Source organism: Molossus molossus, unplaced genomic scaffold, assembly GCF_014108415.1.
Source record: "Molossus molossus isolate mMolMol1 unplaced genomic scaffold, mMolMol1.p scaffold_m16_p_2, whole genome shotgun sequence".
NCBI lineage: Eukaryota > Metazoa > Chordata > Mammalia > Chiroptera > Molossidae > Molossus > Molossus molossus.
In genome coordinates, this window is record NW_023425355.1 from 43,263,361 (window position 1) to 43,276,137 (window position 12,777).

Consider the following 12,777-nt stretch of genomic DNA (forward strand, 5'->3'; position numbering starts at 1 on the left):
GTATCATAACATGAACAATCAAATGAGTTTATTGGCATGATTTAAAAGGTTAAAAATTACATTTTATAGAATAACATTTGTTTACTTCTGTGATTCTTCTTCCACTATTCAATTGTATGCATGCCTTGCATACATTGGATTGATTTACTACCAAATTCTAACCTTCACATACCTTGTATGAAAATTTTAAATAGTTATCTTTCATTTAGATGTGTACTACATGAAATAGTAAGTGAAGGAAAATGCATAGCCTAAGAAGAATTTCAATGTATGTTTTGTTGAGTGGTTTCATTTTTTCTTTATTCAACATTTTTTCAGAACTTTTGAAGTATAGTATTACTGAAATTGTTATTGACATTTACCATTCAATCTACTAAATGTAAAGCAAAATCTCTGAAGTATGAAGTGGTTCAGGGAAGAAATTATGGGTTCCTCTAGTAAAAAGAAGACAGGAAGAACTCTGGCCAGGTAGCTCAGTTGATTGGAACGTTGTCCTGTGCACCAAAATATTGTGGGTTTGATTACCAGTCAGGAGGTAGCTGATCAATGTTTCTCTGTCACATTGATGTTCCTCTCTCTCTCTCTCTCTCTCTCTCTCTCTCTCTCTCTCTCTCTCTCTCTCTCAAATATCCATAAAACATATCCTAGGGTGAAGATTAAAAAAAGAGAGAGAGGAAGGAAAGAGAATTAAGCAGTATTGAGCACTCACCATATCCTTGTCAGTGCATTTGACAAAATGTGTGAATTATCTTATGTAATTTTTACAACAACCATAATAAATAAGAAATGTAGACATAGAGAAATTAAGCCACATGCCCAAACTCATAACTATGTATGGGATAGAGCCAGGAAACAAACCTAATTCCACCTGAGGACAAAGGTTGTATATGCTTTTTCCATTGAACCTAGATTAACAACCTTAAGTTTTACAATGATGTTATACACTCACACATAAAATATACTGCCCATATAACATTCACTTAGTCACTGCCAGTCTCAAAGAAATAAATAAACGAAGGGCAAGTAAGGAGACATCAGTCATATATCAGCTTCTACAAATCAAAAATGTGTGTCTCTTCAAATATCCCAGTTTATTTTGAAAGGTCAGGTAATTATTACTTACTAATAGAAATAAAGATGAAAAATCGTGCAAAATGTTATCTAATAGTAATAACTGGCAATGAAACAGGAAAATAGAATAAATGAATCATAATATTTTTAAAAAAACAGACACTATTTAAGTAGAGGTCTTTGTGATTAAGAGCATTCAGAGTATGTAAATGTAAAACAAATTAAAGTTTTTGAAAATGGTGTTTAAGATTAGTTGAAGAGGGGACAGGGCACAGAGTTAGAAATATGGCGAACGATGTGGACCAGCAACAAACTACCAACACTGTAAAAGAGCCCCTGGATCTTATCAGGCTCAGCATGGATGAGCGAATTTATGTGAAAATAAGAAATGGCAGAGACATTCGAGTTAGATTACATGCTTAAAATCAACATTTAAATATGATATTAAGAGATGTGAAAAAAACTGTGACTACTATACAAGTTGGTGAAGAACCATATGAAAAGATAGAAATAAACAAAATGGAGTATTCCAATGTTCTTTGTCCAGGGAGATGGGGTTGTGCTAGTTGCCCATCCACTGAGAGTTGGCTGAAACAAATAATTATTACTGTATAGAAATTAGGAGACTTTATATGATTGTATCTTTAAATTTAGAAGATATTCAAAAGATATCCTGTGTACATTTTGATTTTAAGAAATGACCAATGATTCTTCCACTCCTGAAATAAGCTGATTTGCACATAATTAACAAATTCTTAAACTATATGGCATTTTTATTTTTTCTCCAAACCTTCGAATAAATGTGATCACCAAGATGCAGCCCTCTTTTTTAGGAGTTGATTTTCTCCACTGATATTTTTTCCAGACAATTTCTGATATATTTATTTATCCATTTATTTTTTTATTTTAATTATTTTATGCTTGTTTGTTTGTTTGTTTATTTATTTATTTATTTATTTATTTATTTATTTATTTATTTATTTATTTATACAAGTATTAAAGATGCCCCCTTCTTGTCTCCATTGACACCCTCCACGTCGATCGGTTGTGCATATATGCACATACATTCTTTGGTTTATCTCCTCCCTCCCCTTCCACACTGCATCCCTCTGAGGTTTGTCAGTCTGTTCCCTACTTCCATAATTCTACATTTTTTTGGTCGACAGCATATTTTATTCATTATGTTCCACCAATAAGTCAGATCATGTGGTACTTGTCTTTCTCTGACTGGCTTATTTTGCTCAGCGTTATATTCTCCACGTCCCTCCATGTCATCTCAAAGAGTAAGAGATCTCTCTTACAGCTGCATAGTATTCCATTGTGTACATGTACCACAGTTTTTTTTTGTTTGTTTTTTTATCCACTCAAATACTAATGGACACTTGGGGTATTTTAAGATCTTAGCTATTGTAAATAGTACTGTTATATACATAGGGGTGCTTATATTCTTCCTGAATGGTGTTTCAGGTTTCTTAGTTTATATTCCTTAAAGTGGGATCACTGGGTTAAATGGTAGTTCCATTTTTAACTTTTTGAGGAAACATAATATTGTTTTCCATAGTGGCTGCACCAGTCTGCATTCCCACTAGCAGTGTACTATAGTTCCCTTTTCTCCACACCCTGGCCAGCATTTGTTGTTTGATGATTTATTGAATGCTGCCATTTTGGCAGGTGTGAAGTTATATCTCATAGTCATTTTAATTTTCATCTCTCTGATAATGAGAGATGAACATTTTTTAATGTCTCCTGGCCATTTTTACATCCTGTCTGGAGAAGTATCGATTCCCATTTTTTAATTGGATTGTCTGTCTTCCTTTTATTTAGTTGTATGAGTACTTTATATATTTTGGATATTATCCCCTTATCTGACATATCATTGGCAAATATGTTATCCCAGAGACTGGGATCCCTTTTCACATTGACACTGGTTTCTTTTGCAGTGCATCTTTTACATTTGATGTACTCTTATTTATTATTTTTTTTCCTTTGCTTCTCTTGCCCTAGGTGATGTATCAGTGAGAATTCCACTACATATGATATTTGAGATTTTTCTGCCTACATTTTGCTTAGGATTTTTATAATTCCATGGATTACATTTAATTGTTTTATCCATTTTGAGTTTATTCTTGTGTATGGTGTAAGTTAGTGGTCTAGTACTTTTTTTTTTGCATATAACTGTCCAGTTTTCCCAACACCACTCATTGAAGAGGCTCTATTCTCCATCGTATGTTCTTGCCTCCTTTGTCAAATACTAATTATTCATACTGTCTTGGGTTGATAGCTGGGTTCTCTATTCTGTTCCATTGACCTATAAATCTGTCCTTGTGCCAGTACCAGGCTGTTTTGATTTCAGTGGCTTTGTAGTATAACTTGATATCTGATATTATGATCCCTCCCTCTTTGTTTTTCTTCAAAATTGCTGTGGTTATTCAGGGTCTTATAATTCCATATAAACTTTTGGAGTAATTGTTCTAGATCTGTGAAATATGCCATTGGTACTTTAATAGGGATTGCACTGAATTTGTAGATCGCTGTGGGTAGTATGGACATTTTAATGATGTTGATTTATCTTATCCATGAACATGGCATATGTTTTAACTTTTTTATATCTTTTTTTATTTCTTTTTTCAATGTCCTGTAGTTTTCTGAGAACAGGTCTTTTTACCTCCTTCATTAAGTTTATTCCTAGGCATAGGAATTTTTTTGTTGCAGTGGTAAATGGGGTTCTTTTTTGTTTGTTTATTTTCCTTTCTGAATGTTCATTATTTGTGTATAAGAATGCCATAGATTTCTGGATATTAATTTTTTACCCTACTACTTTGCCAAATTCATTTATTTATTTATTTATTTATTTATTTATTTATTTATTTATTTTTTTATCCTCACCCGAGGATATTTTTCCATTTTTTGTACAGATAGAGTGGGAGGGAGAGAGAGAGAGAAACATCGACGTGAAGGGACACATCGAGTGGCTGCCACCCGCACGACCAACCAGGGCCGGGGACAAACTGCAACCGAAGTACGTGCCCTTAGCGGGAACTGAACCCGGGTCTCTCCGGACCGCAGGCCGATGCTCTAACCGCTGAACCAAACTGGCCAGGGCGCCAAATTCATTTATTAAATCTAGGAGACTTTTTTATGCAGTCTTTAGGGTTTTTATGTACAAAATCCTGTCATTGGCAAATAATGACAGTTTCACTTCCTCCTCTCCAATTTGGATCCCTTTTATTTTTTCTTCTTTTCTAATTGTTGTGCCCAATACTTCCAGTACTATAAGAGTGGTCCCTATCTTCTTCCTGTTTTTATCAAAAATGGTCTTAGTTTTTGCCCATTGAGTATGATGTTGGCTGTAGGTTTTTCATATATGGCCTTTTTTATGTTGCGATATGATCCCTCTATTCTCAACCTGCTGAGCATTTTTGTCAGAAATGGGTGCTGGATTTTGTCAAATGCTTTTTCATGCATCTATTGATATGATCATATGGTTGTTATCTTTTATTTTGTTTATGTGCTCTATCACATTTTTTGATTTGTGAATAATTTACTAGCCTTGCATCCCGGGGATGAATCCCACTTGGTCATGGTGAATAATTTTTTAAAATGTATTGCTGGATCTGATTTGCTAATATTTTCTTAAAGATTTTGGCATCTATGTTCATCAGGAATATGGATCTGTAGTTTTCTTTTTTTGTAGTGTCTTTATCTGGTTTTGGAATTAGGATTATGTTGACCTCATAAGACGAGTTTTGAAGTCTTCCATCTTCTTGCAAATATTGGAATGGTTTGAGGAGAATGGGTGTTAGTTTTTTGAATATTTGATAAAACTCCCCATGAAGCCGTCTGGGCCTGGGCTTTTGGTGGCTGGGAATTTATTGATTACATCTTCATTTTTCTTAGTTGTAATTGATGTTTTCAAGTTTTCTGCCTCTTCCCCATTCAGTTTGGGGAAACTGTGTGATTTTAGAAGTTCGTGCATTTCACCTAGATTGTTCAATTTGTTGACGTATAATTGTTCAAAGTATTTTTTAACAAACCTTTGTATTCCTCTGGTGTCAGTTGTTACTGCTCCTCTTTTATTTTTGTTTTTGTTTATTTGGGTCATCTCCCTCTGTTTCTTGGTGAGTCTGGCTAGGGGGTTCATCCATCTTATTTATATTTTAAAAGAACCAGCTCTTTGTTTCACTGATCTTTGGAATTGTTTTTTTCTATTGTCTATGTCATTTATTTCTGCCCTGACCTTTATTTTTAATTTTTCTTTCCTTTTGCTTGCTCCAGGTTTTTATATTTCTTTACTTTCTTGTTCTTTAAGTTGTAGGGTTAGATAGTCAATTAGACATTTTTCTTGTTTCTTGAGGTAGGCCTGTAATTCTATGAATTTATCTCTAAGGTCTGGTTTCGCTGCATCCATTAGATTTTGTGTTGTTGTATGTTCATTTTCATTGGCTTCCAGGAAGTTTTAAATTTCTTCCTTTACATCCATGGTAACCCATTTATTGTTTAATAACATGCTATTTAGCCTCCATGTGTTTGAATGTTTTTGAGTAATATCATTGTAATTAATTTCTAGTTTCATGCCATTGTGCTCTGAGAAGATGCTTGATATGATTTCAATCTTCTTGAACATGTAAAGACTTAGGTTGTGTTCTAACATATGGTCTATCTTTGAGAATGTCCCATGCGCACTTGAGAAGAATATGACTTCTGCATTTTTTCATTAATAACACATATATTTAACATTTTCTAAGCCCATAAGTTATCAAATATATTAATCTTTTCACAGTTTGTCCTTTTAATTTTTTTGTTACAGATGTTTTTCCTCTTTCCCCCCATTGACTTCCTTATTCCTATGCCCTCCCACCCCGTCCCCAGTTTTGTTATCTATGTCCAACGGTTATGCATACATGCACATAAGTTCTGTGGTTTATACCTTCCCCCACCCCCTTCTGAGAAATGTCAGTCTATACCTTACATCTATGTCTCTGGGTCTATTTTGTTCATCAATTAATTTTGTTCATTATATTGCACATTAAGTGACAGCACGTAATACTTGTCTTTCTCTGACTGGCTTATTTCACTTAGCATAATACTCTCCAGGCTCCTCCATGCTGTCTCAAAGGATAAGAGATCTTTCTTTCTTACTGCTGCATAGTATTGCATTGTGTATATGTACCACAGCTGTTTTATCCACTCGTCTACTGATGGTCACTTGGGCTGTTTCCAGATCTTAGTTATTGTAAATGACTTCTGCATTTTTAAGCTGTAATTCTCTGTAGATACTTATTAAATCCATTTTATCTAGTGCATCATTAAGAGTCTCTGTTTCCTTGTTAATTTTTTGTCTAGAGGATCTACCCGGTGGTGTCAGTGGGGTATTGTAGTCCCCTGTTATGATTGTATTGCTGGTGATTTCTCGTTTGAATTCCTCCAGAAATTTTTTTTTGAAAAGTCATTATAGTTTAATCAATAAAAGGACAATACTAAGAAAACATAGACCAAACAATAGCAAAATGGTTATGCAGCTGCCCAACCTCTGCTTTTTGAAAAACAGTAAAATAGCAGCATTGAATTATGCAGTGCCACACATCACACCCTCTACCTCCTCCCCGATGAATTACCAGCAAGTGAAATTTACATGTTCTATTTTGCAACTTTCTTATACATTCTTAATATATAGATTCCTATGTTGTTGTTGATTTTATTTTTTATTATATTTTACTTTTTTAAATTTTTTATTTATTTTTTGTTACAGATAATTCATCTTTTTTACCCCATTGGCAGCACCCTCCTCACACCACCCCCACCCCATCCCCAGCTTAGTTGTCCATGTCCATTGGTCATGCATACATGCATATAAGTTCTGTGGTTTATTACTTCCCACCACCCCCCCATCTTCTGAGGGATGTCAGTCTGTGCCCTATTTCCATGTTTCTGGGTCTACCGTATTCCTCAGACAGTTATGTTCATTATATTCCGTATATAAGTGAGATCATGTGGTATTTGTCTTTTTCTGTTTGGCTTATTTCACTTAGGATAATACTTTTCAGGTCCCTCCATGTCGTCTCAAAGGATAAGAGATCTATCTTTCTTACCGCTGCATAGTACTCCATTGTGTCTATGTAACACTGATTTTTTATCCATTCGTCTACTGATGGACACTTGGGCTGTTTCCAGATCTTAGCTATTGTAAATAGTGCTGCTATGAACATGGGGGTAAATATATTCTTCCTGATTGGTGTTTCAGGCTTCATAGGGTATATTCCTAGAAGTGGGATTACTGGGTCAAATGGAAGTTCAACTTTTAATTTTTTGAGGTAACACCATATTGTTTTCCATAGTGGCTGCACCAGTCTGCATTCCCGCCAGCAGTGTATTAGAGTCCCCTTTTCTCCACACCCTCCCCAACACTTGTTGTTTGATGATTTGTTGATGGTAGCCATTCTGACAGGTGTGAGGTGATACCTCATTGTTGTTTTAATTTGCGTCTCTCTGATGATTAGTGATGTTGAGCATTTCTTCATATGTCTCTTGGCCATTTGTATGTCCTGTTTGAAGAGGTGTCTATTCAGTTCCTCTGCCCATTTTTTAATTGGGTTCTTTGTCTTCCCTTTGTTGAGTTGTATGAGCACTCTATATATATTGGAAATTAACCCTTTATCTGATACATCATTGGCAATGATGTTCTTCCATACAGTGGGTTGCCTTTCCATTTTGATGACTGTTTCTTTTGCTGTGCAGAAGTTTTTTAGTTTGATGTAGTCCCATGTGTTCATTTTTTCCTTTGTTTCTGTTGCCTTAGATGATGTATCAGTGAAAATTCTGCTCCCTATGATGTCCGAAATTTTGTTGCCTGCATTTTCTTCTAGAATTTTTATGGATTCATGGGTCACATTTAAGTCTTTTATCCATTTTGAGTTTATTTTTGTGTATGGTGTAAGTTGATGATTTGGTTTCATTTTTTTGCATGTAGCTGTCCAATTTTCCCAACACCATTTAATAAAGAGGCTGTCTTTACTCCACTGTATGCTCTTGCCACCTTTGTCAAATATTAATTGAGCATATTGCCTTGGGTCCATTTCTGGGTTTTCAGTTCTGTTCCACTGGTCTATATGCCTGTTCTTGTGCCAGTACCAGGCTGCTTTGGTTACAGTCGCTTTGTAGTATAACCTGATATCTGGTATTGTGATCCCACCTACTTTGTTCTTCTTTATCAAGATTGCTGTGGCTATTCGGGGTCTTTTTTGGTTCCATATGAACTTTTGAAGTATTTGTTCTAGTTCTATGAAATATGTCGTTGGTATTTTAATGGGTATTGCATTGAATCTATAGATTGCTTTGGGTACTATGGACATTTTAATGATGTTAATTCTTCCAATCCATGAACAGGGTATGTGCTTCCACGTTTTTATATCTTCCTCTATTTCTTTTTTCAATGACCTGTAGTTTTCTGCAAATAGGTCCTTTACTTCTTTGGTTAAGTTTATTCCTAGGTATCTTAATTTTTTTGGTGCGATGGTAAATGGAATTGTTTATTTTCAGTTTCTCTTTCTGTGAGTTCATCATTGGTGTACAAGAATGCCGTTGATTTCTTGACATTAATTTTGTATCCTACTACTTTGCCAAATTCATTTATTAAGTCTAGTAGATTTTTGATGGAATCTTTAGTGGTCTCTATGTATAATATCATGTCATCTGCAAATAATGACAGTTTCACTTCCTCCTTTCCAATTTGGATCCCTTTTATTTTTTCTTCATGTCTGATTGCTGTGGCTAAGACTTCCAGTACAATGTTAAATAAGAGTTGCAAAAGTGGACATCCCTGTCTTGTTCCTGTTCTTAATGGAAATGTTTTTAGTTTCTGTCCATTGAGTATTATGTTGGCTGTAGGTCTTTCATATATGGCCTTTATTGTATTGAGATATGATCCGTCTATTCCCACATTGCTGAGTGTTTTTATCAGAAATGGATGCTGGATTTTGTCGAATGCTTTTTCAGCATCTATTGATATGATCATGTGGTTTTTATTCTTCATTTTGTTTATGTGGTGTATCACATTTATTGATTTGCAAATATTGTACCAGCCTTGCATCCCTGGAATGAATCCCACTTGGTCATGGTGAATAATTTTTTTGATGCATTTCTGGATCGGATTTGCTAATATTTTGTTCAGGATTTTGGCGTCTATGTTCATCAGGGATATTGGCCTGTAGTTTTCTTTCTTCGTAATGTCTTTTTCTGGTTTTGGAATTAGAATTATGCTGGCCTCATAGAACGTGTTTGGAAGTCTTCCTTCTTCTTGAATTTTTTGAAATAGTTTGAGGAGAATGGGTGTTAGTTCTTCTTTGAATGTTCGGTAAAACTCCCCCGTGAAGCCATCTGGGCCTGGGCTTTTGTTTGCTGGGAGAGTCTTGATTACCTCTTCAATTTCCTTAGTTGTTATTGGTCTGTTCAAGTTTTCTATCTCTTCCCGGTCCAGTTTTGGGAGACTGTATGTTTCTAGAAATTTGTCCATTTCGCTTAGATTGTCGAATTTGTTGCCATATAGTTATTCATAGTAGCTGTTAACAATCTTTTGTATTTCCATGGTGTTGGTTGTTACTTCTCCTCTTTCATTTCTGATTTTGTGTATTTGGGTTCTCTCTGTTTGTTTCCTGGTGAGTCTAGGTAAGGGTCCATCAATCTTGATTATCTTTTCGAAATACCAGCTCTTTATTTCATTGATCCTTTGAATTGTTTTTTTGGTCTCTATGTGATTTATTTCTGCTCTGATCTTTACTATTTTCTTCCTTCTACTTGCTCTGGGGTTTTCTTTTTGTTTGCTTTCTAATTCTTTAAGTTGCGAGGTTAGACAGTCAATTAGAAATTTTTCTTGTTTTTTGAGGTAGGCCTGTAGTGCTATGAACTTCCCTTTCAGAACTACTTTCGCTGCATCCCATAGATTTTGTGGTGTTGTGTGTTCATTTTCATTGGTTTCCAGGAAGTTTTTAATTTCTTCCTTGATCTCCTCAGTGACCCATTCATTGTTTAATAACATGCTATTTAGCCTCCATGTGCTGAAATATCTTTGCATGTTCTTGTTGCAATTGATTTCTAGTTTCATGCCATTGTGATCTGAGAAGATCCTTGATATGATTTCAATCTTCTTGAACTTGTAGAGATTTAGTTTGTGTCCTATTATGTGGTCTATCTTTGAGAATGTCCCATGTGCACTTGAGAAGAATGTGTATTCTGCAGTTGTGGGGTGTAATTCTCTGTAGATATCTATTAAATCCATTTGGTCTAGTGCTTCATTAGAGTCTTTGTTTTCTTGCTAATTTTTTGCCTAGAGGATCGATCCAGTGCTGTCAACGGGGTGTTGAAGTCCCCTGCTATGATTGTATTGTTGTCGATTTCTCCTTGGAAGTCCTCCAGAAGATTTTTAATGTATTTTGGTGCTCCTGTATTGGGTGCATATATGTTTATCAAGGTTATATCTTCCTGTTGGATAGATCCTTTCAATATTATGTATTGGCCATCTTTGTGTCTAGTTATGGTCTTCATTTTGAAATCTATTTTATCAGATATGAGAATTGCTACCCCAGCTTTTTTTGCTTTGCATTTGCTTGGAAAATTTTTTTCCATCCCTTCACTTTCAACCTATGTGAGTCTTTTGTTGAGAGGTGGGTCTCTTGGAAACAACATATAGATGAGTCATGCTTTCTTATCCAATCAGCTACTCTGTGTCTTTTTAAGGGAGCATTCAATCCATTTACATTTAAGGTGATTATTGATATGTACTTATTTATTGTTATTTTTGTTTAGTGTGGTTCTATTTTTTTTCCCATTTTTACTGCTAATTACAGCAGTCCTTTTAACATTTCTTGCAGTGCTGGTTTGGTGCTAATGTATTCCCTTAGCCTTTTTTTGTCTGGGAAGCTCTTTATTTGATCTTCTATTTTGAATGATGGCCTTGCTGGGTAGAGTGGTCTTGGATTCAGATTCTTGTTTTTCATGACTTTGATTACTTCATGCCATTCCCTTTTGGCCTGTAGTGATTCTTGTGAGAAGTCAGCTGAGAGCCTTATGGGGTTTTCTTTGTAGGTAACCTTTTGCTTTTCTCTTGCTGCTTTTAGGATTCTCTTTAATTTGTGGCATTGTAATTACTATGTGTCTTGGTGTGGGCCTGTTTGGGTTCTTCTTACTTGGGACTCTCTGTACTTCTTGAACTTGAATGCCTTCTTCCTTTACCAAATTAGGGAAGTTTTCTGTCACTATTTTTTTGAATATATTCTCTATCCCTTGCTCATTTTCTTCTTCTTCGGGGACTCCTATGATGCGAATATTATTACGTTATCAGTTGTCCCGCAGTTCTCTTAAGCTGTCTTCCTGTTTTTTAATAGTTTTTTTTCTTTTGTTTTTCTGATTGGTTGATTTTTTCTACCCTGTCTTCTAATTCACTGATCCGGTCCTCAGCTTCCTCTACTCTGCTTTTTAAACCTTCCAATGTGTTTTCCATTTCTGATATGTCATTTTTTATCTCTTCTTGATGGTTTTTAATTTCCAATTGGCTTATTTTCAGTGTCTCTATGTCCTTACTCATGGTGTTCAGCTTCCTCAAGATCATGGCTCTGAATTCTAGCTCTGTTAACATGCCTAATTGCTCCACATTGATCTCATCTTTGGTGGAGGTCTCTTGCTCTTTCATTTGGCTTCTGTTTCTGAGTTTCACCATTTTGGCTATCACTCAGGGCTTTGGAGCCTGTCAAGTTTTCCCTGTGGGTGTTGGTGTTCTGCTGTTTGTGGTTCCCTCTCCTGTGTTTAGATGAGCGAGGGAGGACCCACGTTAAACATCACTGTCAAGTCTAACTTTCCTGGTTAAAGTTGCTAGCCCAGGAAAGGTACTGTTATCCTCTAGCTTTTTGCCTGGAGGCTAGCAGTCAAGGTTACTTGATGAGTTTTGGGTTGTCAGTTGATTGAAAAACTACCTCAGGTGCTCAGAACACAGGGGATTTCCCAAGGGTGGGGCAGATGCTGGTTGTTAGTGAGCCTCAATTAGCACATCAATGGCCCACAGGGTGGGTTTGGATCTCCTAGGGAGGGTCTGCTGCCTCTCCTCAGAGCCCTGGGAAGGAGCAATATGGCCACCGTCCTGTGTGGCTGCACTCAGCAAAAACTCTGTGTGCCCTCCAAATCCCGAGTTTTCTGACACAGTTCCAGTCCAGTCTGCCCTCCCTCTGCCGGAGCCCAAGGTGAGTGGCTGGGGCTGTTTTAGCCTCTGTCCTGGCTCTGCACTGAGGAGCCGCCTGGGAGTGTAACCCGTGGGCGCCGCTCCCAGCTAAGGCCACTGCCGAGCTGCCGACCTTGTGCTCCCAGCCCCGTCTCACGCCTTCGCAAGCCTACCCAGATGGAGTCAGTGTCCCTCGTTATATGGTCCTCTCAAGCTGCTTTTCTGTTGCTTTTTCCCATCAATTTGTCTGTGTTATAATTGTAATTCCAGTTTGGTTCTGGGAGACGGTCTGTGTAGCTTCCGTTCACTCCTCCGCCATTTTTTTCCTCCTTGTTGTTGTTTTTAATTCTTGCCTTTTTTACCTCATTCCCTAGAGGTCCAGATTCTGGCCCACGCTCTGTCCCTGTGATCGCTCTGCAGTCCCTCCTGCTTCGTTGTTTTTGCTCACTTCACTATCAGAGGGGCAGGAAAAATTTCTCCAACCCTTGGCACTGCTGGAGACT

At 36.5% G+C, this 12,777-nt stretch overlaps 1 pseudogene; it reads left to right on the forward strand.

The window, feature by feature from the left end:
• The first annotated feature begins 1,356 nt into the window (after window positions 1–1,356).
• Window positions 1,357–1,663, forward strand: LOC118635639 (annotated as a pseudogene).
• The last annotated feature ends 11,114 nt before the right edge of the window (window positions 1,664–12,777 follow it).